The 23,751-nt window shown below is 45.3% G+C and overlaps 1 long non-coding RNA gene across 1 annotated transcript; it reads right to left on the bottom strand.

Annotated features, from left to right (window-relative positions):
* Nucleotides 1–12,453: 12,453 nt before the first annotated feature.
* On the bottom strand, nt 12,454–19,659 carry LOC309444664. Its single transcript, XR_014185134.1, has 4 exons — nt 19,543–19,659; nt 16,195–16,367; nt 13,611–13,716; nt 12,454–12,749 (listed from the first exon to the last, which is right to left on the bottom strand). It is a non-coding gene; the product is annotated as an uncharacterized lncRNA (long non-coding RNA).
* Between the last annotated feature and the right edge of the window lie 4,092 nt (nt 19,660–23,751).

A 23,751-nucleotide genomic window follows, 5' to 3' on the forward strand; every position in this document is an offset into this window, starting at 1 on the left:
CTTTCAAACTCATGTTAAAGGAAGAAAAAGCTTACCTGCGCCAATCTGCACGTAGATACCCACGACACGAAACTGTCCAATTTCAGCTGGTTTTAGAAATCAGAGCCTTCAAACGCTCCTCACAGTAACTCCCTTGTTTGTGGATCAGGTCCTGGGCCCAGCCCTGTGCAGCCCAAGTTGTGCAAAAAGCCAAACGAGAAAGCACAGCATCTCTTTGGAGACTCGTTGTCTGTAATCCAGCGTGACCTGGAAAAGGAGACTCTCCAGCGATCCTCTCTGCTGACAAACCCCTCCCCATCGCCTGTGTTCTGCGCCGCTTGGAGAAGTCCCTCAACACAGTGACTTGGTTCCCGCCCGGTGCCTGGACTAACGCGCTTTGTGCAACGCCAACGTTTGCTTCTCTTCTGTCATTCCAGGCTGCAAAGATGCTGGTGCAGAGGGCATATGACCCGCGCTGCTGGCATCTCACAGCCTGCAGGCACTGGGGTGGCTCTGGACCAGCCTTCCAGAACCAGGAACAGACAGACACCACAACCAGGTAGACACCATTCATATTTTGGAGTCCTTTGTATCAATCATGAGCAGGGTTCCCCTGGCCAAGGCACACCCAAATAAATATGGTGTTTCAGAGGAACTTGGCCCCATGGCTCTTCAGGAGCTCATGTTTTTAGCTTCTAAGGTCCATTGTCTCAGGCTGCTGTATGAACGCAGTGGCGGTTGTATGAGCATACCCCACGAGGTGCCCACGGGGCACAGCTGAGCAGCCCCACGTGAATCAAACTCAAGATGCACATGGGGCTCACTTGGGTGCGGCACCAAACAGACATGGCCTTGCTTTGACTGTCCAAGCTGGTGCCCCTTTGTGACACGCATTGTGTAAAGAAAGCTGCCAGGAGAGCTGAGCTGCCATGCGTGACACTGCGTGGCGTGCACATGCTCTGCGAGAGCAGAGATGTTCAGAGAGCGACTGCGACAGCGCCGAAAGAAACGCCCAGATGGGAACGCTACTTCTTCGAGTTGCTTCTTTTCAGTTAACCACTGATAGACGTGATAAACTCCCAGTGCTGCTGCTACGCAGTAGAGGAAGCCAGTGTTCTTTTAGACTCTGACACATGCTGCACTTTGGTTTCACTCAGAGTGGCAAACCCTTCTTTCTCATAGCAAGTATTATAAATAGGCCCACTTCTTATCAGATCCTCCTCTTAATGTTTTTCATTAGAAAACCACAGTTAATTTTAGATAATTGTTAGAGATAATCTCAAATTTGTGTGTAATGTATGCCCCAGTTCTAAGAAAAACATGACATTGGGGAAGGTACTGCCTGCCTAACAGCTTTTCATTTACAAGGCCGGTATGAGATCTCTTGTTCTTGTCAAATGAATTCTGGTGTCTTAGACATTCAGACTCCTATCTCTCAAAGCAGATAAAATTTTAACTTGCTTAGTATTTATTGTCTTCTATATTTTGTAACAGCTTCTGAGCAGTGTGTTCAGGGACTGAGCACATGTCCTGCCAAACAAGAAGAAAAAGCTTTCCCAACAGCCTGTGCCAGAATTTGCAATGGCATATCTGACTCTTTAAGCTTTCCTGTGGGAGTCAATTCTGCTTTATTTGACAGCAGTGGCATTTGCTGCCAGAAGAATAAAGACAACAGTTGTTTAAAAAAAAAGCACGTGTGTCACCCTGCACTATCAAACAATCTGCTCCACATTGCAGGAGGTTTAAGATGAAATGAACAGATGAATTCCCAGGACCAAGGAAGAAAAGTGTTTCTAACACCAAAGGAGGAAGAAGGTTCATCTACCAATAAGGAGGCATTAAAAGCAGACTGCAAATAGTCCATTAAGCCTTCTAGAAAGGACAAGGAGCAAAACCAAAACATGAGGAAAGCCTGGGAAAAAAGCCTTATGCATTAACCTTCCAGTCTAGTTTTCTGTTCAGTATAACGTCTGGGTATTTCTTGAATAGCATAAAATACATAGAAAATATAGTGGCATTTGAGCCTATAATATGCAAGACATCAGAAAAATAACCAGAGCAAAAAGCACTCTCTGATCCTTCACTTTAAGAAAGGCAACGAGGAAACAGCGGCGCAGTGGTGCCTTTGGGATGGTCAGAGAGAACAGAGAGGGACCCGGACCCCCTGGTCTCCCTCTCCCGAGCAGAGACACCGTCCCCTGAGCAGCTGACTCCAACAACCAGGCCTGAACGCTGCAAAGATCTGCAGCTGATTTATCTCAACATTTTGAAGACTATGTACCTTGAATGTTGTGTTTTTCTGGGAAAATTAGTGGAAAGAGTTCTTGGCATAGAGAAACGGTAGGAAATTCTAACATCATGCAGAGAATTTGGAGTCTGCCTTTAGGAAGAGCCAACTTCCGTCACGACCTGGCTGCTGCGCGCTGGCAGAGGTGAGCAGGGTCAGGCAGAAAAGCAAACACAAGCCTGCTCCTAGCTCTGTGAGGACATTTTAAACCCCATAAATTTCGATGCATTTTGTCTTTTATTGTGAAGTCCTGGCATATTTCTAATAGCAAGTTTCTTAAACAAAGCTCAGCCCTGCTATTTTATGCTCTCTGTTTATGACATGAGTGAATGGACACGTACCCAAGCTGATAGCTGACAGCCCCGTCAGGATGGCAGCCAGTCTGGAAGGCTGCAGATTTTTGGGGTCAGCCCCATTTTTCACTCCCTGTGGTCCATGAAAATCCATAGTTTATAGATTTTACAATAATAGAGGGACCGTAGTGTTTTCACTTAGAGTTAATTATATTTCAAACCACCAAGCATATACTTTTTACTCTGATACACACCCATAAAAACCACCTCCCTTTCATGCTCACTGCTGAGGCACAATAAAACAAAGGCTGATAGCTTTATTCAAACACAATAGCTCTGTTAATAAGCCTCATTTCTTATCTTGCTATTCCTGTCTGGCACCTCAAATGAACAGAAACTGCTAGTAAGATCAGAGGGTATAGTGTTTTTAATAAAGTGATACATTAAACTCATTTTCACCTGTGATCAGAAGCCTTTCCATTCAGACTTAAAGAAGTTAAACGTTAATGTATGTATGACACAGATTAGCCAGCCTGGGGTATTGTAGAACAAATCATTCTACATTCTGCTTTTCAGTGCAGATTATTCTTGTGGCTGCTTTAGCAAATTAACAAATGAAGGGAAAACATTAAAAAAAAAACACAAACCCAAACCACAACATGAAAAACACATTTCATGCTCATTAAAAAATATCCATTAGATCACAAAGCATCTCCAGCAAAAATGAGTTTTAAGATTTCAAATGTAGAAACCAGCAGGTCTGCACCGACTCTTTGGTTCCCTCTGCCACTGCAGTGCTTTTGAGACCAGCGAGGCTCTGTGTGTGTGACCCTCGTCGTAAGAAAAGCCATAAAACACACAAAAAAGCCTCTATTTCCTGTCTTAAAACTCCAGGTACTTGTTTGACAGCAAGATAAGTCTGACCAGAAAGTCCATACTAAATAGCCCCAGAGTGAATTTTAACCCTACATAGCTAATTAACCATTTAATCAACATGCTGGCAAAAATGCCACACCATTGTCTGTACTCTTCTGGCCAAGGACGAAGATAACGACAGCTTCTAAGCGGTGCAGTCTGTTTGCTGCGGGATGCAGCGTGCTGCCAAAGGGATCATCTTATTGAAATGGCTATCACAGGGAGCCTTAGAACTCCCATCACTGGCCTGCAAAAATTCCGGCAACAAAAGATTAATTCACATTTAAACAATGTTCCTTCTTCCAAACATCTACTAAGTGACTTATTTGCATAAATACAGGTGAGGATCCCTTCTCCCTCTAACTGGCCCCACGCTGAATTCAACTCCATCACCAAGACTTCCCCACGTCAGTGGTGATCACTGCACCGGCGGCAGCTGGAGGGGAAAATTCGCCATCCCAGCCCCAGAAGGCGCGTTTCCTCCCGTCTGCAGCCTCACTTCCTATACAGTGAGAGAGGATGCTGACACTAGGTCACTCACAAACGCTTACAAACTGCTCTCTTCATTGCATGGTGCTACAGAACAAAGGCCTGTGGAAGTCTACACCAGACAACACCCCTGAGCTACCTACAACTGTGGGACCGCACATGGGACAAGTCCGCATTTCACTGTCCACCTCTGGTGCAATCACAGCGCAGTGATGACAATGACCAAAAAATGCATCCCACTTTCCAAGTGCAGCATAGCAGAGAGTGGTTTTGGCTTAGTTGCTCTAAACAAGGCACTGATTAGCCTAGTAATCAGCAAGCGATTAGCAAAGACAACCGGGTCACTTGGAGTTCAGCGTGTGCACTGTTTGCTGGGAGGCACCGAAGTGCTCGCCTTTGGAGCTAGCACACATGCTGATATGATTGTCCACCACAAACATCCGTTCAATCAGTTTGGTTTGGGAAATCAACTTGTGTCCCATAAAAATTTAAGCATAAACATTGCAAAATAAGGATCGTAATACTGGCTGGCTTTATAAAGCGTTATAAGATGTAGGTTGTTAATGGTTTGGATTAAATAGCTCCAGTATGTAACACATAATCAGGAGCACTGTGATACAATGAAGAACCACCTTTTTTTTTTCCAAATATTATTAGAAACAAGCAGTATGACATTGTTCCGCAGCCCAGCCATGATCATTCGGCGTCAGATCAGGAGGCACTAAAACCACTGATAGCAGATTTGCATAGAGGACAACAGAGCCGCCCTTTCTGAGCACCATGAGTGACACACAAAACCACAGGTACCTCAGTCAGAGGTCTTCATGAGGGTCTACAAATACAACCCCATGTATTTGTAGACCTCCTCCTGCTCCAAATCAAAGCTTACACTGAAGTTGGCGAGACAAACCTACCTCCTGTGAAACCTGTGAGGCCTAGTTCATCGCTTTTATTCCGTGTGCCACCTTCTAGATATCAAGAGAAATATGAGAGTCATTCACAACCACATTAAAAACAGGGCTAAACTTCTACCCGAGGCAATTTCATTGTCTCCACATTACCCGTGCTAGACTAACGTAATCAGTGTAACTCAGTAACTCCTCACGAGATCCGTTGGAAATCTCGTTCTGCGTGTGTGGCGGTGGAAGGGACGTGGTCTCACTGCAGGAGGGACAGGGCAGCCCCAGCGATGGGATTTTGGCTGCCTAGAAGAAAACAGATTTATATACTGGCACATTTATCCCATCCTTGCTAAAACGGTGGACATCTATTTCTGCCAAAGGAGGATTGTTTTAATTGCACAAAAACGCTATTGATTTTAGGAGTCTTCTCTGCTGAAAGCACTCCATGCAAGGGTAATAATCTTGAAACTCAAATTCCACCAATCACCATGAGAAAGATCCTTTCTTCACTCACTGCCTCTTCCTTCTCCCGCTTTATCTCCTTCTCAATAGCAAGACAGAGACAGAAACATCTTGTAAGTAGCACAAGCCTTGCGAGCGGTGACACTGCATCCTGCTGCTTCCCCTCGCCGGCAAACACGGAACCCCCGGGCTCGTCGGGCACCTTCCCATTGATTTCTCTGCAGCAGGACTGGTGCATCGCTGGGGCTGAGCAACGGCTGGGGTGCACCCGTGCAATGTATACACATACACGTGTCCATATATATAAAAATAACATGACTAAGAGTGCCAGAAACTTGACCCTTAGGACTCCAGCTACGGTCTTTGATACATTGCTGAACAACAGGCCTCTTAAGCGGCTTGCATTTCCTGATATTAATTTGAGTGCCATGGGACTTCTGTTTCAAACTTGGTCACTGTTGACTTTAACAAAGATTGTAATGTAAACTTCTAAAACTCATACTTTTGCCAAGTTTAAAAAAAAAAAGAACAAAAGAACCAAAGAATGCCGGTGATGTGCCCTCCTTTTCTCGCAGAGCCTTTCAGTGAGTGCTCTAAGAAAGTAGCTGTTCAGTTATTACAAGCAGTGGCTGTTTTGCTAAAGCACAATATTTGAAGTAAATAGATATAGCAGAATACGTCTATGTCCCAAAGTTAAGCTGAGCCTAGAAACTGGATGCATTGAATTCAGCTTAGAGTTAAATTAGACTGGAACAAATACGGGCAAATCCTCCAGCCAAGAGACAAAATATTGCTTTGTTTCCATTCTCTAGGACATTAAAAATATCCTGGCGTGGCAACACTATATAACACTTGACGCCTGATATGATACAAAACAAAGTCTGAGGACGCTGTCCTGGAGCCATTCCTTGCATCGGCTCTGAATTTGATCCCCAGTTCTCAACAAGCGTGTGTTTCATTGGAGGGGGAGCCTGGCCACGCTGGGAGATGGACCAGTCCCAGCCCAGCGCCATCAGGGGTTGATATGCTGTAGAAATGGGGCTTTTGAGACTCTCCTGGTCCCATCCTCCTCTCAATGTCTTTTCCCTCTTGGGGGACAGATCACTAAGGTGTGCCACTCGCGTGTCTGTGACAGACCACAGAGACGGGCTGTTCTGAGGAGGGTAGCAGGACGCATTTGGATTTTGCCACATCCAGGCTGTTGTAACCAAATGTGTGTGAAGAAATGCGACTTCTGATTACAAAACAGAAATGAGACCTATGGAAAATGGCAGGAAATAAAGCAAATGGAGAGGAGGAATACCTGAAAGATTTTCTTGCCAAAATCACACACATCCATAATGTCGGTGCCACGCTGGTGTCTGCTCTCAAAGTAATGCCTATAGGGCTGAGGGAAAACATAGCTCTGATTATTACAGAACGATTAAAGATTTGTTACTTGAGAGAAAAAGCAGTTCTGAAACAGCAGAGTTTCCCACCATGACTTAATGTAAAACTGAGCTGTGGAAGTGTTCCTGTTAGCATGGACAACGCTCCAGAAGTGGCACAAAGCATCAGGAGAAAGCTGAGCAGGGGAAGAAGGTGCGACAGCCAAAGGGTGGGTGAAGGAAGCAGGTTTTGGCTGATTTACAAAAACCACTTGATTTTCTCTTCAAATGGAAGTGGTTAAGGAAAGTAACCAAATTTCTCTTATTTTCTTTATTTTTTTTAAATTTTTTTTTCCAGACAAACCCACCCTTATGGGTACGGGGAACAAGGACAAGGCTGATCAACGTGGCAACTTCAGCATGAATCACCTTGTGCCCACGAAGAGTATCAACCAAGCTGAGATGGAAAGATACTACAAACCCTTATTGTTTGAGCGGATGTCTACGGCATCAGTTGCAAAACATCTGCATCTCCTTGTCCATAAAACAGGTACACTTTTTGAAGACACCCAGGGAGGGAATGAACTCATAAAACAGGAGGCTTAAAACACAAGACAAACTATTTAATAGCAGCCTTTTGGGCTGGGGAGTGTCTGGGCCGTGAGATTCTGCCTCAGTTCCACACTGTTGAAGATCGCACAGACCAGAGAGAGGAATATAGTGCGCAAGAGACAAGCAAGGGAGAAGTAGCTCACTTACTGATCCCCGCAGCTCACCTCTCTTCCTACCATCTTCAATCCTAATTATTTTTGTGGATTTCCAATCAGATTATCCTAATCTTTACAACTAGGAAGCTTCTAATATGTACGGCCCATGAAGTCTACCACAATTTCCACCACGTTCTTTCAGGTGAGATAAAACTGTTCTTGATGTTCCATCAAAGTTCTTCAAGGAACAGACAGTTTTGGCACCAAATTTACTTTCATGTTTTAGCCTAAAATGTCTCATTTTGCCCCTCTGGAGGCTGACACAGGAACACGTCAAGATCGCTGCCACAAAATCGAGGGGAACGGAATGGAGCGGAGCTAGCCCAGCTCCTGGCGACGCGCTCACGGCGGCGCACGGCAAAGCCAGCTGCGCTCCCCAAGCTTAAGAGGATTTGGATGGCTCTTCTCCCTTAATTCCAGAAAGCAGAAGCGTTTCGGAGCGGTTTTGCAATGACCCCAACGCTGACACGAGTGAAGGCAGAAACAGCAGAAGGGCAGCCGCAAAGGGGAATCTCTGCCAGGCTTGAGAGAGACCGGCTTCCTACCGCACCGGATCGATACCGGTACTGCAGCTCGTGATTATCTACAGTACTAAACAGCTCGATGCATTCTGCTGCAAAATATAGCAAACGCACAGCAAAGATGATAATAGATGCATGAAGCGAAAGGCAGAAGTTGCATCACTCCTCAGCCTATTAATTTGTATTTGCCTCATGGATTTCCTTGCCCGCTGTTGTTAAAATAATCCCAAAATTACAACTGAGCAGATCTAGTGCGAAATACAGCCAGAATATCGGTTTACACCAGGAGAGGTTCCTGTGCAAACAGGAAACGCCAGCTTCTTGGAAACTGGCAATTCCCATCTCCGCGCCGCCAGTCATGTGTTTCCAGCCCACCGGGGCCAATGGGCTCCACAAAACACCAGGACTGACTGTACCGAGAGCACAACGCAGCCCTGACTATTATGGAGCAACTTAGCTGGCATATAATTACTTTTGAGGAAAATGCATTGCAGAACAACATCATTTCTCAAAGATTTAAGTTATTAAGGAAGATTAAGGAATTCACTCTGGAAAAGAGACTTCACTGTGACCTAATTGAAGTTTTTAACATTCTCAAGGGAACTAATAAAAATTGGTTCATGCAAATTCTCCATACTTTCAAAGAACACGAACACAAGAGAACATTATCTACAAAAATTAGGAAATTGAGATCAAAAAGAAAGAAAAGGAAAAAAAAAATAGAAAGAAAGAAACCAGAATAATTTGAATTAGAGGGGCCTATTCTACCAGGTCATTTAAGCCATCCCCTCCTCCCCTTGAATCTCAGAAGGATTGATTTCCTTATCCTTAAATACTCCCTAATAGATGGGTGTCTGGTTGAGCCAATGATGACAATTCCACAACCTCTCTTGGCAGCTTGTACTTTCACAAGAATAAACATATCGAATATATTATTAAAAAAGGCCACTGTGGGTAAGGAGAATCAATGAAATCAAGGAAGAACTTGTTAATACAGAGTGGAGGCTGAAAGGGCGTAAAAATAAGCTCATTGGATGAATGAAAGATTAAAATGGCAGAGAAGAAGAACAGAATACTGTGGTGTATTTTTTTATGCTTGTAATACTGTTTTCACTTACTATTTAAAGACACTACACAGAAAGAACACCTACACGTTTCTCCAAGCACGAAGTAATTTCAAGAATGATCACATGCGAAGTGCAGCTCGTGTGCTGTCAGCCTCCGACAAAGGAAGACGAACAAAAGAAATACAGCAGTACATACAGGAACAGCGTTCTTACAAACTGAAACCAACACGGTTGCAAAAGACAATTTCAGGCGGATTCATAATACATTCCCACACGGGAAAGCAAACACAGGAATCAACCACGTTAATAAAGTACTTACACACGGAAGTTAGATTTTGAAAGACGTGAGGCATAAATACATAAAGCCCCTCATCCTGCAAGCCGTCATGGATTTAACTTGACATATGGGTAGTGCTGGGATGAGTCACCTCCACAAAGCCTCTGCCGGGTGAAGCCCCAGACCGTGCACAGCTCCTCACGCCGTGGCCACCACACCAAGCACCTCTGGAACGTTCTGTCAGTGTCCTTGGTGCGCGGTTGTCAACAGAAAACCAAGCGCCTTCCCCAAAACTGTCACCCAAATACTTCCTGCAGAAACACAGTTATGATTTTGCACTTTAACGGGGGCTGTAGGTAAATGAACGGGGTGTAGGACCATCCTTCGCTACTGGGAGGACAGCACTGGAGAGTCAAGTGGAGAACCAGTGCCCACGAGTCAAGGGCTGGTGATGATTTGCTTGTCTTATCTGAGTTTTCTCATGGCTTTTCCAATACTGACCTCAGTGCAGAACAATTCAGCAGATACACTTGTAGGACCGCAGCAGAACTCCAGACATTTCGGAGTGGGGCTCCTAGAGCCTCTGGAGTAGCTCAGACACGCTGCGAGCAGCGCTGTATGCTCCGGCTGATCTCCGGGCGTAACTCACATCAGTCATGAGAACTTTTACATTGGGGTGTCACTGGCTGATGCACTCACACCAAAATACCTGGAGACAATATCTTTCTATAACGGGGTCGAAACTCACAGCTCCTCCTCTCTTCCCTTTCCTTAAGGGGCTCATGGTGGGGTTTTATTAGATGTACATGAGGAAAGCAGATGATGTGGCTTGACTGCTTTTGTTCAGACGGACTGACTGACTGCTCACGGTTACATTTGGATTATTTTCCTTTACGCATTTTTGGGTTTTGGATTGTGAGTGGTGTCAGAGCACTTCTGATGGACTTTTAACAGAGTGAAAAGACAACAAATACGACAGTTGGAAAAAAACCTCATTGCCTACAAAGTCCTCATTAAACATGTTGGGACAGATGTAGCCGTCAAGCCCTTAATTAATGTTTTTAGACCCTTCCAATGTTTGCAGTACATGTTCATTCACTTGTATACCTGAAACACTGGATCACTTTAATTCTTACTGTCCCTCGTTTCCCAACAGAAATGTTTATTTTTCTTTAGCATTACTTCTACGACTTCCCTGTTCACCCAGGCTGTTATTCATAGTGCCTGCTCATATTCTCTTTAAGGACTGTCCCTGCAAGACATCCAAGAGACCTGCAAACTATAATTATAACTGTATAAGCACATTCTGTCACTTTTACTACAGATATTATTGATTCACACAATTACAAACTCTACATGTTTTATTTGCAAATGAAGCAAAATTTCCCCGAAAAAGAAAGACCAACTCTGCTTTGGGAACTTTCTGCTCAGCTAGATGGTGTTTGATCAGGCGTCAGCTGTTTGTTGGTGTGCAGCCCGTGCTGAGATCAGTTAATGTCGGCGCAATGGATGCAGACCAACGTGGTTTGCTCCTGACAGGTAAAACTACCCTTCCCCAGGCACCCAGAGCCGTCTCTCTCCCGCAGTTTTATGGGTTTGTTAGCCTCTTTGCTTTTGAGATCTGAACTCTAGTTCTGCCTTGAAATACATTTTGACTTGTAACTAAAATCCAAATGACCTCATTTCAGCTTCGGAGACATTGTGGGAAAAAGATGACAATTAAAGACATAAAGATTTTGTTTTCCTGTATTTCTGTTCTCTTCTTCTTCTCCTAGAGAACTTTGTAAGTGAAATTGCATTTAACTTGAGGTTTGTTTAAGCTCAACAGTCATTGGATTATTGCAGTTATTTTCAGAGAATTTTTATCTTAAAATCTTTGGCATTAAACCAGAAAACATTCTAACTTTCTTCTCCTTTGTCTTTAAGCTTAATACTTGCTTGTGCAATTGTTGCATGAAAGTAATTCTACTTTTTTTTTCTCTTATAGGAAAACAGATGGAGAAGAATTTATCTGCAGTTGGGATTTGTTGCATATAATTTATTTCACAGGATCAAGTAAAAGATAACTGTGAGCTCACACCAGCCAAGCTCCCAGGATGCCATCAGTTCCAAATTATGTGTATTTTTGAGATTACAGTTATGGAGAGACGGGTAGAAAGCCATTGAGGCATTTTTCAGATTTCCATGAGGGCTCAGTGCTTCTCTGCAGCAATATAGTACATTCCTAGTGCTCCCTCCTGACTGGGTGGCTCCCATGAACAGAAGGATATTTCATACCCTGTTTCCCAGCTTTCTAACACACTTGGCATTGAAGAAACAGTCTGAGCACCTAGAATTGCTGCCCACTTTGCCACGGTGGGCACAAAGTCGTGTCGCTTTGCCATACGCTCAGATTACGCAAACAGGATGGAAATCATTCCGACACGAGCTTATTACAGAGCCCCGCTCCTCAGTGGAAATTTTCTGGTATGTCCTATTGTTTTAGCATTACATTTTATTATTTTTTCGTTAATACGGTAGGAAAATCACATTGCTTCCAGAACACGTTGATGCTAGTCAGGACGCTCTTGAGGCTAACAATGAGTCAGGACTCTGGACTCCTACCAAGCTTTTCTTCCATTGAGCTGGGCTCTTTTTTCTTCCTCCTCAAGGAACCAGCTTTTATTGGCCTCTTTAGCTTTGGATTAACTTACATCATACATTTCATAGTATAAATATTCCAGTAAAAGAATACACATGGTACCATGCAAATTACCCTCCTAATCAAATTAAAAGGTTGAATGACATATATAGAGCAGAGTGAAAAAGAGGTTCCGCACAATAACGTGGTGGTTCACATTATGTGCCTTGCAAATCAGGCATCTACGGTGCACTTAGGGAGTGATAAAGCCAAATTACACGTGTGAGTCAAAGGCAGAGAGTCACGACAGAAAGCTGTACAGTGAGCAGGGATTTAAGAGAGCAGCACCGGGTTATGGAGCACACGCAGCAGGTCTAAAGGGAGAGAAGGAAAGGTCACATCCGCTAGGAAAGGAAATAAAAGTGGTTTTCTGTCAATGGCACAAAGGGACATAGAGGTTCATTTCCTGTTCATTTCCTAAGTACCATTAAAACCTCCGTAGCATTTAACAGACTGACAATCCCCCATGCTGACTGGCATATGACTTTTCTCAAAGAATGAATCTTCAGTAAGACCTGAATGGTTCAGTTCAGGAAAAAAGAGAGGCCAAGTCGTCTTTCTAATCACAAACCTTTGCCCCATGGGGTCTGAATTCTTGCTTTAAGGACCATATTAGAAGATTTATGAAGTCTGCTGCTTTGTTCCCATTTTCAGGAACCACTCCAAGTCACACTGAAGTCAACAGGAGTCCTTTCATTGACACGATCGGGCTCTGGAGCAGGTCCATGGAGAATGTCACTTTTCTATGATAAAAAGAGAACAGCACTGAACACTCTCAGCCTTTCCACCGATGCTCATGTGGAGTGGAAAGTGTTTCTTTCCGGATGAGCGATCATCCCGCATGGTCTGCACAAACACTAACCAGACGCAGCACTCGCCCAGTACGTTATCCCGGTTACTCCGAGCAAGGCGGTACAACACTACAGATACAGATTTAAGAATACTTTAAGACAAACTTGAATAACCACGGCAACTCGCTGTTTCTCACAACGCTGGGCCCAAAGGGACCAAAGTGAAGGCAACTTTCACTTGGTCAAACCACCAGAGTCTTTATAAAATGAAGTGCTGAAGAATTCATTACAAATTACTGCCACCTTTACCTGGATTTTTATATTCTTTTGTGCCCCAAATATAGGTGATAAAATGCACTGTGTTAGTCTGTGTCAGTTTTTTAGGTGTGAAAACCAGATCTGTGCAATGCCCCAAAACTCTGGATAACAGGACCCCAGAAAAACCCCAGATGTGACAGCTGAGACAGAAGGAGTCAAGCAGAAGTTTTTGTTGTGGCTTTTTATAACGATCCCTTCGACACAAGCTCCTTGTCATAATTACTAGATCATTAAATGACAAAAAGTCTCCTGTCTCCTACCAAACCTTTTAGTAATGTGAATGCAACTAACATGGCTTCAGCTGGGCAGTAGCTGCTCCCTGAAGCTGCAGATGCTGAGGAGCTCAGAGGAATCCTGGACAATGAAACTCCTTTAGCTAAAGACCAGAAATATGTTCTCTCCTCAGAAGAGGAACCCAAATTTGGCCAGAAAGAAAGCTGGTTGCATTACTGGTGCTTTTACCAACATAATAAAGAACAGAAGGTTTTCACTCACGAAGCATCGTGTTACAACAGCAGCAGCTGGGTTCGTCCCTTTCTGCAGCGGGCAGCAAGCGATTCCACCCTTCTCATTTCAGTGGGGTTTATGGGTCCAAGACACCCTGTTTTTCACAACACATCGATAAAAAAGTTGGCATTACATTAGTATACAGAGAGGAAAACAAACAAAGTTGTCCGTGAGAACGCTGGACTGCATTATCTTGTTCAGCCCCAGCTATAGCATGCGACCAGTATGTATTTCCTTGCGAGCGGAAGGTGTGCCGCTCCACTCTCCCCGATGGATGCAGGCCCTGCTGGATTACGCTATTTAACTCTCTCTTTGGGGCTGTTTGTCTTTGGTTTTCAACTGTCTTATCATGATATATGTGTACTGTGCATACCATGGCGTGTCAGCCTAGATCAGCCTACAACTTGTCACACACAGCAACAAATTAAGGCAGTATGAGCGAGCTGCGGATACGTATCACACGGCATTGGGAAGTTAATAAAACTTAGTTTGGTGGAAAATATTCTGGTGTATAGTAAGGATCCTTTGGATCATGTTTCCTTCTCTCTTGGCTGGCTGCAATCTTTTTGTTTTTCCTTCATGTGTACCGTTTGAAACTTAAAAGACAGTTATGCTATTTACAGGTATGTGTTTAAATTTCTGCCTTTGTTGTTACCTTAATAGACTAATTGGTTAAAGTCATCTTTGCAGAATTATTCCAACTAATTTTTATCACTTTGCATTCTTAGAAGTAGCTATTAAAAGAAGACGGGGAAGCTTTTGGTAACTAACGGAAGGTATCTGGGTATTTAAAGGAAGTTATGTTCATAAGAGGGAGAAGAACATCTTAGGTTAATATAAGAACCACTGAAAATGTTACCCCAGACCTCAAAGTCACCCAGGCATTTCTCTCCTTTGCTGCCCACCTTACACACTGCCCCAGTTTGGGTCATAAGCACTGAAAACAAAATAGAAATAACTCCCCTTTCAGTCCCCAACCCTCCTTCTCAAGCCAGGTACGTTGTGGAGAGCCTGGTGAACCCCGAGGAGAAGGGTCTGGAACCAGAGCAGCAGCGGCAGGCGGGCGGGACAGCGGGCCCGGCGCCAGCTCTGCCCGGCACCCCGCTTGACTCCTCCGGTTTATTTAGGCTCCGGTTCAGGGAGACTCAGAGCCACGTGGCTGAGCCCCAGCACAGGTAGTTTCACAGGAGTCAACCGAGAACAATGGGGCTGTTAAGCTGCTGGAGCCGGAGCTGTACAAACGTGTTCCCCTCAGTCTGGTGGCGGAGCGGCACACCGAGAACACGATTCGGGTGAGGCTGGACCCGAAACGCACGACGTGTTGGTGGAGCAGGCACGAGAGTCTCCCAAAAGTTTCATTTTGGATCAACTCCGATTGCTGTGATCTAGAAGGGAAGTTTTCATATTGTTTTTAAGCCAAAACTTAATCGACAAACAGTTCTAGCTGAAAAAAACCTCTGTTTCAAAACATCAGAATGAAACTTAGAGCAGTGACAAATCACTCACTGTGAAGTTTAATATTCTAGTTATAATATTATTTTCAAAATAATCATGAACAAAAAAGGTTAAATTTGAAAAGTGGTTTAAGAAAGGTCAAAATTACACAGTTTATTTTGAAAATACTGAAACGAAACATTTAAACCTTCCTGACAAAAGAAATTCCCCTGATTTGCTTTCTGACAAAACTCTTCATTACATTCAACCTGAATTTGCGAATAGTTTTCCACTTCGAATTGCACTTTTGGCAAACTTAGTCTATCCTGGAAAGATTCCACCAGCTCTGTTGAAACTGGCACATGCTCACATACCTCACTGAATAAGAGACTTCATCCTGTGAAACCGGGATAAGAATAAAACTTACCCACAGAAAGAGCAAAATCCACAGGTCGAGCTGCTAATGCCTGTGAGATACAAATGTCTATGACAGACACCAAAGACTCTAGCTTCCCGAGGTACAGCACTTCACAGAGACAGGAATTCACCTAATGGGGACTAGATTAGGCCTTCAATAAACAGCTACACGATAACACAAGCTTAAGCGCTTTAAAATTATGATATAGAAGGCCTCTAATTTGCAGTATTACAATAGAGCTGTTTAGTTGACTTTGAAGTGATATATGGACACGTGGCTGCAGCAGTGAGGCACGCCGGGGTCCCCACCGCAGCCACCGCGCGGTGACACTGTCACCCGAACCGCAGCCACCGCGCGGTGACACTGTCACCCGAACCGCAGCCACCGCGCGGTGACAGTGTCACCCGAACCACAGCCACCGCGCGGTGACACTGTCACCCGAACCGCAGCCACCGCGCGGTGACACTGTCACCCGAACCGCAGCCACCGCGCGGTGACAGCGTCACCCGAACCGCAGCCACCGCGCGGTGACACTGTCACCCGAACCACAGCCACCGCGCGGTGACACTGTCACCCGAACCGCAGCCACCGCGCGGTGACACTGTCACCCGAACCGCAGCCACCGCGCGGTGACACTGTCACCCGAACCGCAGCCAACAACCGGGACCGTGCTCGTGGCTGCAAGAGGTCCCATCCTGCCCCTCCGCAGGTGTCACCTACCACTGCCTGCCTTGTCCTCTTCTCTTGTGGCCGCGAGGGGATTTCAGCGCAAAAGCCAGCGATCAGAACGTCTCGGGCGGAAGGTTCCTGTTTCATTACATGTGACACGTTGGAGCCCCAGCTCTGCCGCAGACTCGTAGCCGGTGGCGGTGGGCAGGGGAGATGAGGCTTCACTGGAATGTGGAGCAGACGCACACAAAAAGAAAACGGATAAAACATTAAAATGACAGCTTGCTGAGGTGGCTTTTTGTCGGCGTGGCTTTAGCATTATCACAAAGTGACGTGCAGTAGTTGACATAGCTCGCTCCGACGTGGAGAAACAAAATCAATGCTTCGTTTGCCCCACTAGACCAGGATTTGCTACATGCACAGAATTTCCCCACAACAGGTGTGCCAACAAAATTGTGAATGTACAGAGAGACATGTCTATATGGTAGGCTTGAATCAAACACCTCATCAAACTTTGCCAAGTTGCATTCAGAGGTCTGATCGACGAGCTGTGCCCGGCAGCCCAAGCCCGTTGTTAATTTTACAACGCTTTTGCACCCCGTGCAACGTGACAGCGTGGACGCAAAACTATGTCAGAGTTAATACAGAAACCTCAGAGCCAGAGGAAACGTGTGTTTGGGGCAAAATTCTGGCATCAGTAAAATCAATGGCAATACTCCCACTCTCTTCCGTAGTGCCGGGATTTTGCCCTTTGCCTATAGAAAAGTCAGCGGATAGGCAATAACATGAATACACATTACACTGAGTTTCATTTTATAAAAGACTTGGGTTTAGCTTCTGAACATAATTTCCAATGAGCTTTTGTTTAGCTCACCAAGGTCAATTAACATAATTCCAGAACTTCTGGATCAAGGTTTGTATAGATAATTCTCTCTAATGTATCCATCTGTCATGAACCGCTCACATCTTCTATTTTCGCTTAATTCCCTTTGAAGTTACCTGTATGCCTAAAGTTAAGCCTCTTTCTAAAATCTTTACACAATCGAGGACATAGTTTGTGTAATTCTCCATTCAGCTGGCGTGGTAAGAGTAATAAACCCGGGCTGTGATGTATGGAGAACGACACGCTGTGCTCTTCCTCCGAGCCGCTGCATTGCCACAGCAGTACAAAGAAACCCTGTCTGCAGGGAATCTTGTTGTGGTTAAAAATCCATATTTTCATTTTCTCCATTTGTACTACAAAACTGAACTAACAGGGACAACAAACATATAGACAAGCATGCACACAATATTTAAGAACAGCAATCACGCTGGAGAAGCTGCTATAAAAACAGGCACTTGTTTTAACTGCTATGAGAGTATTTTTTTCAAAGACTAAAAATGGAAAATATTCGTGTGCTAATTACTGCAGGATGTACAAATATAGGAAGGGGTATTTCATGTGCTTTTAGAACTCATATGAGGCTTTGTCGTTTAATTCACATATAGCATGAAATGTTAAATTTACATTCCTATCAGTTCCAACGAGATTATTTTATCAGCTACAGAAAGAAATAATAAATAGCCATAAATATAATAAAACCTGCTTGCATAACATGTTATTTTTCAAAAGAAAAAGATAACTTATCCGAGCTGCTGCCAAATATTTAAGTCATCCCTGTTTCTAGCGCTCACCCGGGGCTCAAGGCCCTCAGCTGGGAGATCTGCGGGCGCCGTGCGAGCCAACACGTGCGCGGCGCGCCGGGCTCCGCGGGGCCAGCGAGACCCCGCGCGCGGCTGCAGCGCCATGAGCGCCCAAAAACGAGCTTTGAATGTCGGCTGCAGCTGCCCAGCCTCGCAGCTCTATGGGCGACAGGCACAATTCACCCTCCGCTATTTACAGCTTCCACTGAAAGCTTCCACCGGCTCCTCTCACGCTTTACGTGTGCCCCTGGTGTGTCGAGGCTCTCTGTCCACCCGCAGGCAGGCGTGACACCACGTTAACACAGCCTCAGTGGAAAAGCGCACCTTTTGCTTGCGTTATAGCAAAATAGCACGGATCTCCCCGTTCTGCACACAGAACAAGGCTCTGGGCACCCACTGTCCCAGGGAGGGGTGGCGGCGTGGGACAGCTCCCCTGTGCACCAGGACCAAACCTGTCCCCTCTCCCCCCTGTGCTGCTGCTTCCAGGACCAGCTTGGAAATGCCTCATCCAGTGCCCTGCAGAAGCAGCTGGGGCTCTTGTAAATAAATCATAGGTGCTCTGCTTTCCTAGCTCAATACCCCGCAGTAGCAGTTTCAATGTAAACCTTTGCCATCGTTCCTCTTCTTTTTCTTCAGCCTGCGTTTCTGAAACCCAGCACTTTTGTTCTTCCAGAAATGCCTATAACAGCTAAGCCAAGACAGGCCTTTCCAAAAGGGCGGTGAAAGAGTTAACAATGCCCTTTCATGCAAAACCACAAACAACTGGGGGAAAGAAAAAAAAGAAAAGAAGAAGAGGTTTTAACTGAGAAATGGAAAGGATCCAAGTTCTAACTAAGAGTAAAAGCACAGAGAGAGTATGAAACACACAAATCATCCTGAGGTTCGGGGTTGATAAAGTTATTAAAAAAGAAAAAAGGAGGGGCGGGGGGGAGCTCTGTTTCTGCGCTGTACCCTGGGGCTGTGGGGCAGAGCGGGAGGGGAGCGGAACGGGTCGGGCGGGAGCCGGCGCAGCCCCGTCCGTCCCCGCGGGCTGCGGGCTGCGCGCCGGGGCCGCGCTCGGGCTGGCGCTCCCGCTCCCGCTGCCGCTGCCGCTGCCCAGCCCTCGCCATCAGCCGGGCGGGTTTGCTTGCACAAACTCGGCGCTTCTTTGGCCTTTTTTCTTTTTGTTTTTTTAAATTATTATTATTAGCAAGTGGGAGCAGAGCGGGTTTTAATGCAGCGCGCTGGAGCCCGGCTCTGGCCGGAGCGCGGGCGGGGTGCGGAGGCCCTGCCAGCTATTGGGCCATCGGCTTAGCAACAGCACGGAAAGGGCCAACCCCAGCGTTTTACAGCCGGGCCACCTTCCAAGGATGGGTGCCAAACGCTCCGCTGCTCTGCCAAGAAAACAAACAAGGGCACTTTTAAAAACTCCAGAGTTAAAGGGTTTGGGTTGTGCTTTCTTTCCTGCTCTCCTCCACCAGCTCTCCCCACTCAGTTAACGATCCCCTTCCCTTTATTGCAGCAGTTGCAGCTTCAGGGAATTGTCCCTTCTGCAGGTTTCGGGAGTCGCTTCCCCTGCCTGTCCATGGCGGGCCCGGGTCTCCGCTCCTGGCTCCAGCCAGACCCCTTCTCCTCTGATGCTGCAGGTTCCCTCCTCCATTCCGTAACGGAGAAATCTCTGCCGCCTGCATTAACACTGAAATCTGCCTGCTATTGCCGTGCATTTATATAACTTACATGATTTACTGCCTGTGTCACCCTCTCATCTTCTACCTCTTCATTCATTTCAAGCCTGCTAAAGAAGTGGAGTAAGCAGCACAGAGACTTAAACAGGCAAAAAGTAGCTTGTAGCTAGAAACGCTTTTTCTGCAGAGAAAGAAGAAAGAAATGTGGAATTCTCACTTCCTTTCGTTAAAGACATATTTTTGCATTGTATTTTTTAATGTGGTCTTTTTGACGTATTAGTCTTTGTAATTGCTGAAGTTGGGGTAGAGCCAAAGCTTTGCTAAGAAGAAACACGGCCTATGGTTTTTACCAGCTGAGAAATAGCTTGGTCCATATCGTTACCCAAAATCTCTTCTTTCCTTGTCCAGGAGAAAAGCAGAGAAGTCAGAGCTCACTTCCAAGAAACGCCAAGTGTCTTCAGGTCTGGTGGTTTAGTGCCTACCCAGAGAGCTCCTGCCTCGGGTCTTGACTTCCATGCACTAGAGGAAAACAAAAAGAAATTGAGATTTCTGTTGCTGTTGTTGCTACAGGACACTTTGGTAGGAGGTGAAGCCAAACAGCACCTCTTGGGAAATATTAAACACTTCACAGAGAAAGATCTACTGAGGCCAGTATTGCAGCCCTTTTCTCACGCCAGTCATTCCATTAATCCCAGAGACGCGGCTCACATGAGTGAGGCTACCAGGGTCAGGGCTGTACTGGCACACAGTAGCACCTCCAAGGGTTACGGGATGTCATGTACAGTCATGATCCTGTTTCACTTCCTACCTCTACCTCTGATTTACTGGGAAACCCCGAGAAAATCACTTAACCTCTCCAAGGCCAAGTTTACCCAAGTGCAAGAACATTCTGAGCCTCCAACAATACTTGTGAAGTGTTTGGAGGTGCTTGGAGGAAGAACGTACTTGCAAATTATCAGTGTATCTGCTTTTATGGAAATAAATCTAAGTTTCTGTGTTTAAGCATATGTCCCAGCTGCATCCCAATCTCATATCTACGTAAAAGTGTGATTATACACCATAATGTACTTGGATTTCATACGACAAATCTGCAGGAAAATAGCTTGAAAGAACAGCTTACTCAGTTGGAGCCAGGCCCTTGACTCGGAGAGCTGGGCTTTGGGCTCGCTATAGGGTGCACTTCATCCTCAAAGTTTGTCTTTGATACACTGAGGGATGTGTGTCTACAAACTGCGTGCTTAGGCTGGAATTGTAGTTTGCAGATGCGGTCGCCAAAAACTGGCCTGAAGAAGAATCTTCTGAATAGCAAAGAAACAAGGCGATGGGAGCTCATGTGGTTATGTCCTCGGCAGAATGAGGAAATATATGAACAACAACAGGAACCATACAAAACAAGAGAGTTTGGGTGAAGGTTCACCGCAGGGAGAAAAGGGAAGGGGCTTCCTTTCTATCTGTACTGCTTCTGCTTATCTTTTACTAGAAGTTGTTTTTAGCGATGAGGAAGTAGAATAAGAAATCCATTTGTTTTTCTCATGACACAGCAACATGCACAACCTAATAACTCAGAATAACATCCTTTCTGCCCTAAAGAAATAATCTGACAAAATAAACCCAAGACTTTATCCAGAGATTGCCCAATTCAATAGTAAATTTTGACTCAACTAGAAACGCTTCAGATAAAGCCTTGATATGGGAATCCAGCAAATTGCAGCAACACCATCAATGCTTGATATTACGAACCAGGGTCTTAATTATTTTTCATTCATTATTTACACAAGTACTACATATTTTGATGGGAATTCATAGGGCTACAAAACAGGACACAGTATTGTGGCACATAAGGGCAGCTGGATCAACCCGTAGGCCTTGAGCTAAGAGTCAGCGGATGTGCACTGGAGCACCATTTATCACCACGCTTTGCCCCAGAACGGCTTCCCGTCCTGTTCCGCTGGCTCCAGCATGTTTCAAAGAACTCCACCACCCTCTACAGCATGTTTTACAGCCACCTCAAACTGTATTTTTTGAAGGGGTACATACATTGTGTTGGTAATTCCTGTATACCCATAATTGGTTTTATAACACCTGGTTACAGTAGGTAGTCTAATTTGCCAAGAACTAGATATGAATGCATTTCATAACATGCTTTATATAATCTGTTGTTAGAGAACATTGCTGCATCTGTAATTATGTTTGCAAATGCATTTTATTGAGTTCTACATAAACGTATGCAGTACTGAAACCAGCTCTCAGGCGACAGAAGTGTATACATACTTTGCTCCCTTCTATATATTTTCTTTTTTTCTGAATAGCCATCACTACAAAGGGGAAAGCATGAAATTCAGCCTTGATTTCCTAGCAGACCCCAGCCCCTAATCCAAGGTTCCTTGAACCTGGGGACAGTTCAGACCTTCACTGGAATCCTGTTGTTTTCATCTGCTTTAGTTCTACATAGCAAAATCGATTACGTGAGTTCTGGCTTTGGGCTGATCAAATCTTTCAGTCTCTTCTACTGCTGATACTACTGTGAGAGGCACAAACCACCTTTGTTACAGGCGTACATTCACCCGCAGAACCCACACAGGTAACTGTGCTGGAATCTACTACAGCTGGTGCTAGAAATGTTAAAAACAGCCTGATTACTCAGCCTCTTTTTGGCAAGGTATGCCCAGAGATTTACAAGAAAACCTCTCCTTTACATTGTTAATTTGCAGGAGTCAGGCAGTTCAGACAGCAGCAGCATCTTTTCTCGTGCTGCCTTTCCAATAAACGCCCTTTCAGTCTGGGTCAGTTATTTCATCTGAAGCTCAAGTCCAAGACCATCACAAGTACATATACTGAGCAAATATACTACCATGCTAATCCGCTGTGAGAGTTACCTGTTGTGTACTTAGAAAATACAGAACACACACGTTTTGGTGCATTTTTTTCCCCATGCATAGAAATACAATAGAAATGTGGTAAAAAGCTCGGACAAGGCAAATTAATGATAGTTCCAGCCTTTTTTCCATTTATGGCGAGCTCTCTCCTTCCTTCCCAGCCCCCCCAAGGAATTGCTCTGTAAAACAATCTCTTTAATAGTTTTTATCTCACTCTGCCTTGCCTCCATTTTCTCCAGCTCCTCTAGTGAATATTTGTCTTTCCTACCTGCTGCCCAGTGGAATCAGCCTCGGAGGCAGTGACATATGCCAGATCGCGGGGGCTGTCACTTTAATTCCCTGTGCTCATACGTCTCTCCTCCTAGTGGGGCGCTGGGGGCAGATGTTTGGAGAAGGGACCCTTGGCTGCCTGGCACACTGAAGTCCTGACGTTAGCTGCTAATTACAGGAGCTGAAATCCCGGCCCTGCTGACAGTACCCAGAGTTAAACAACTGGCTTCTCCCAAGCGCAGTTGAGTACAGGTGCTTGACGTTAGAAAAGAAACACTCCGCTCCACCAGAGAGTCCTCCAGGAGCAACTTCTTCCAGCTTCAACTCAACTATCTTGTCCAATTCCTGCCTGAAGGCCTAGGGCTCCACAAAGTGTGGTGTTAACACTGGCCGGCTCCCATCCTTCAGCCTTCCACAAAGGAGCTATTTTCCCACGTGGTGGAAAGGATATAGAGGCCAAAGAAGCTGTGGCCTCCACCCCCGTGTTGCATGGATCACGATGGTTCCAAAGCGACGGTAGCTCCCGATTGCTCCACTGCACTACAGCCTGCCCAGGGAAAATGTTGGTGAGATCTCGTAAGAGACAACAGCTGGATGGGTGGTACAGCCCTCGTAATTCCTTCCAACGGACAGTGGCTGCTCTGGGGCTACATCTTGTTGTAGATAAGCCAACAGGTACATATTCTGCACCTTCTCTCTCAGAGGGAAAGGGAGTGGATGTCCCCTTCCCCTTTAACACAGATCTGCTGTCCATATCCACCTAACTCACGTTTTGAAGAGCCTGGGAGATTTTTACCCTATGGGATATATGATACTCCTCCGCCCTTTGAAATCAATGGCAGTATCTCCATTGACTTCACCCAGCTTTCATGGGGATCTTGACTTTAAAAATCTCACTAGGCCAAAACTCTAGTCCCTACCTGGATTCTTAGAGGTGCCGGTAATTTTTCTGCCAACGTGACTAGGAGAAGCTATTCTTCTGCCAGCAGCTTTTCTCATGAGTAAAGTGAAACCCTAAAGCTTCTGATGGTTTGCTAAAAACTCTTAGATACATAGACCTTCTTCCCTCTCTGGTACGGCATGGAGCACCCTAATCTAAGTCTTCCTCAGGGCAG

The sequence above is a fragment of the Streptopelia decaocto genome, assembly GCF_964273445.1.
Source record: "Streptopelia decaocto genome assembly, chromosome: 11".
In the NCBI taxonomy this organism is placed as follows: domain Eukaryota; kingdom Metazoa; phylum Chordata; class Aves; order Columbiformes; family Columbidae; genus Streptopelia; species Streptopelia decaocto.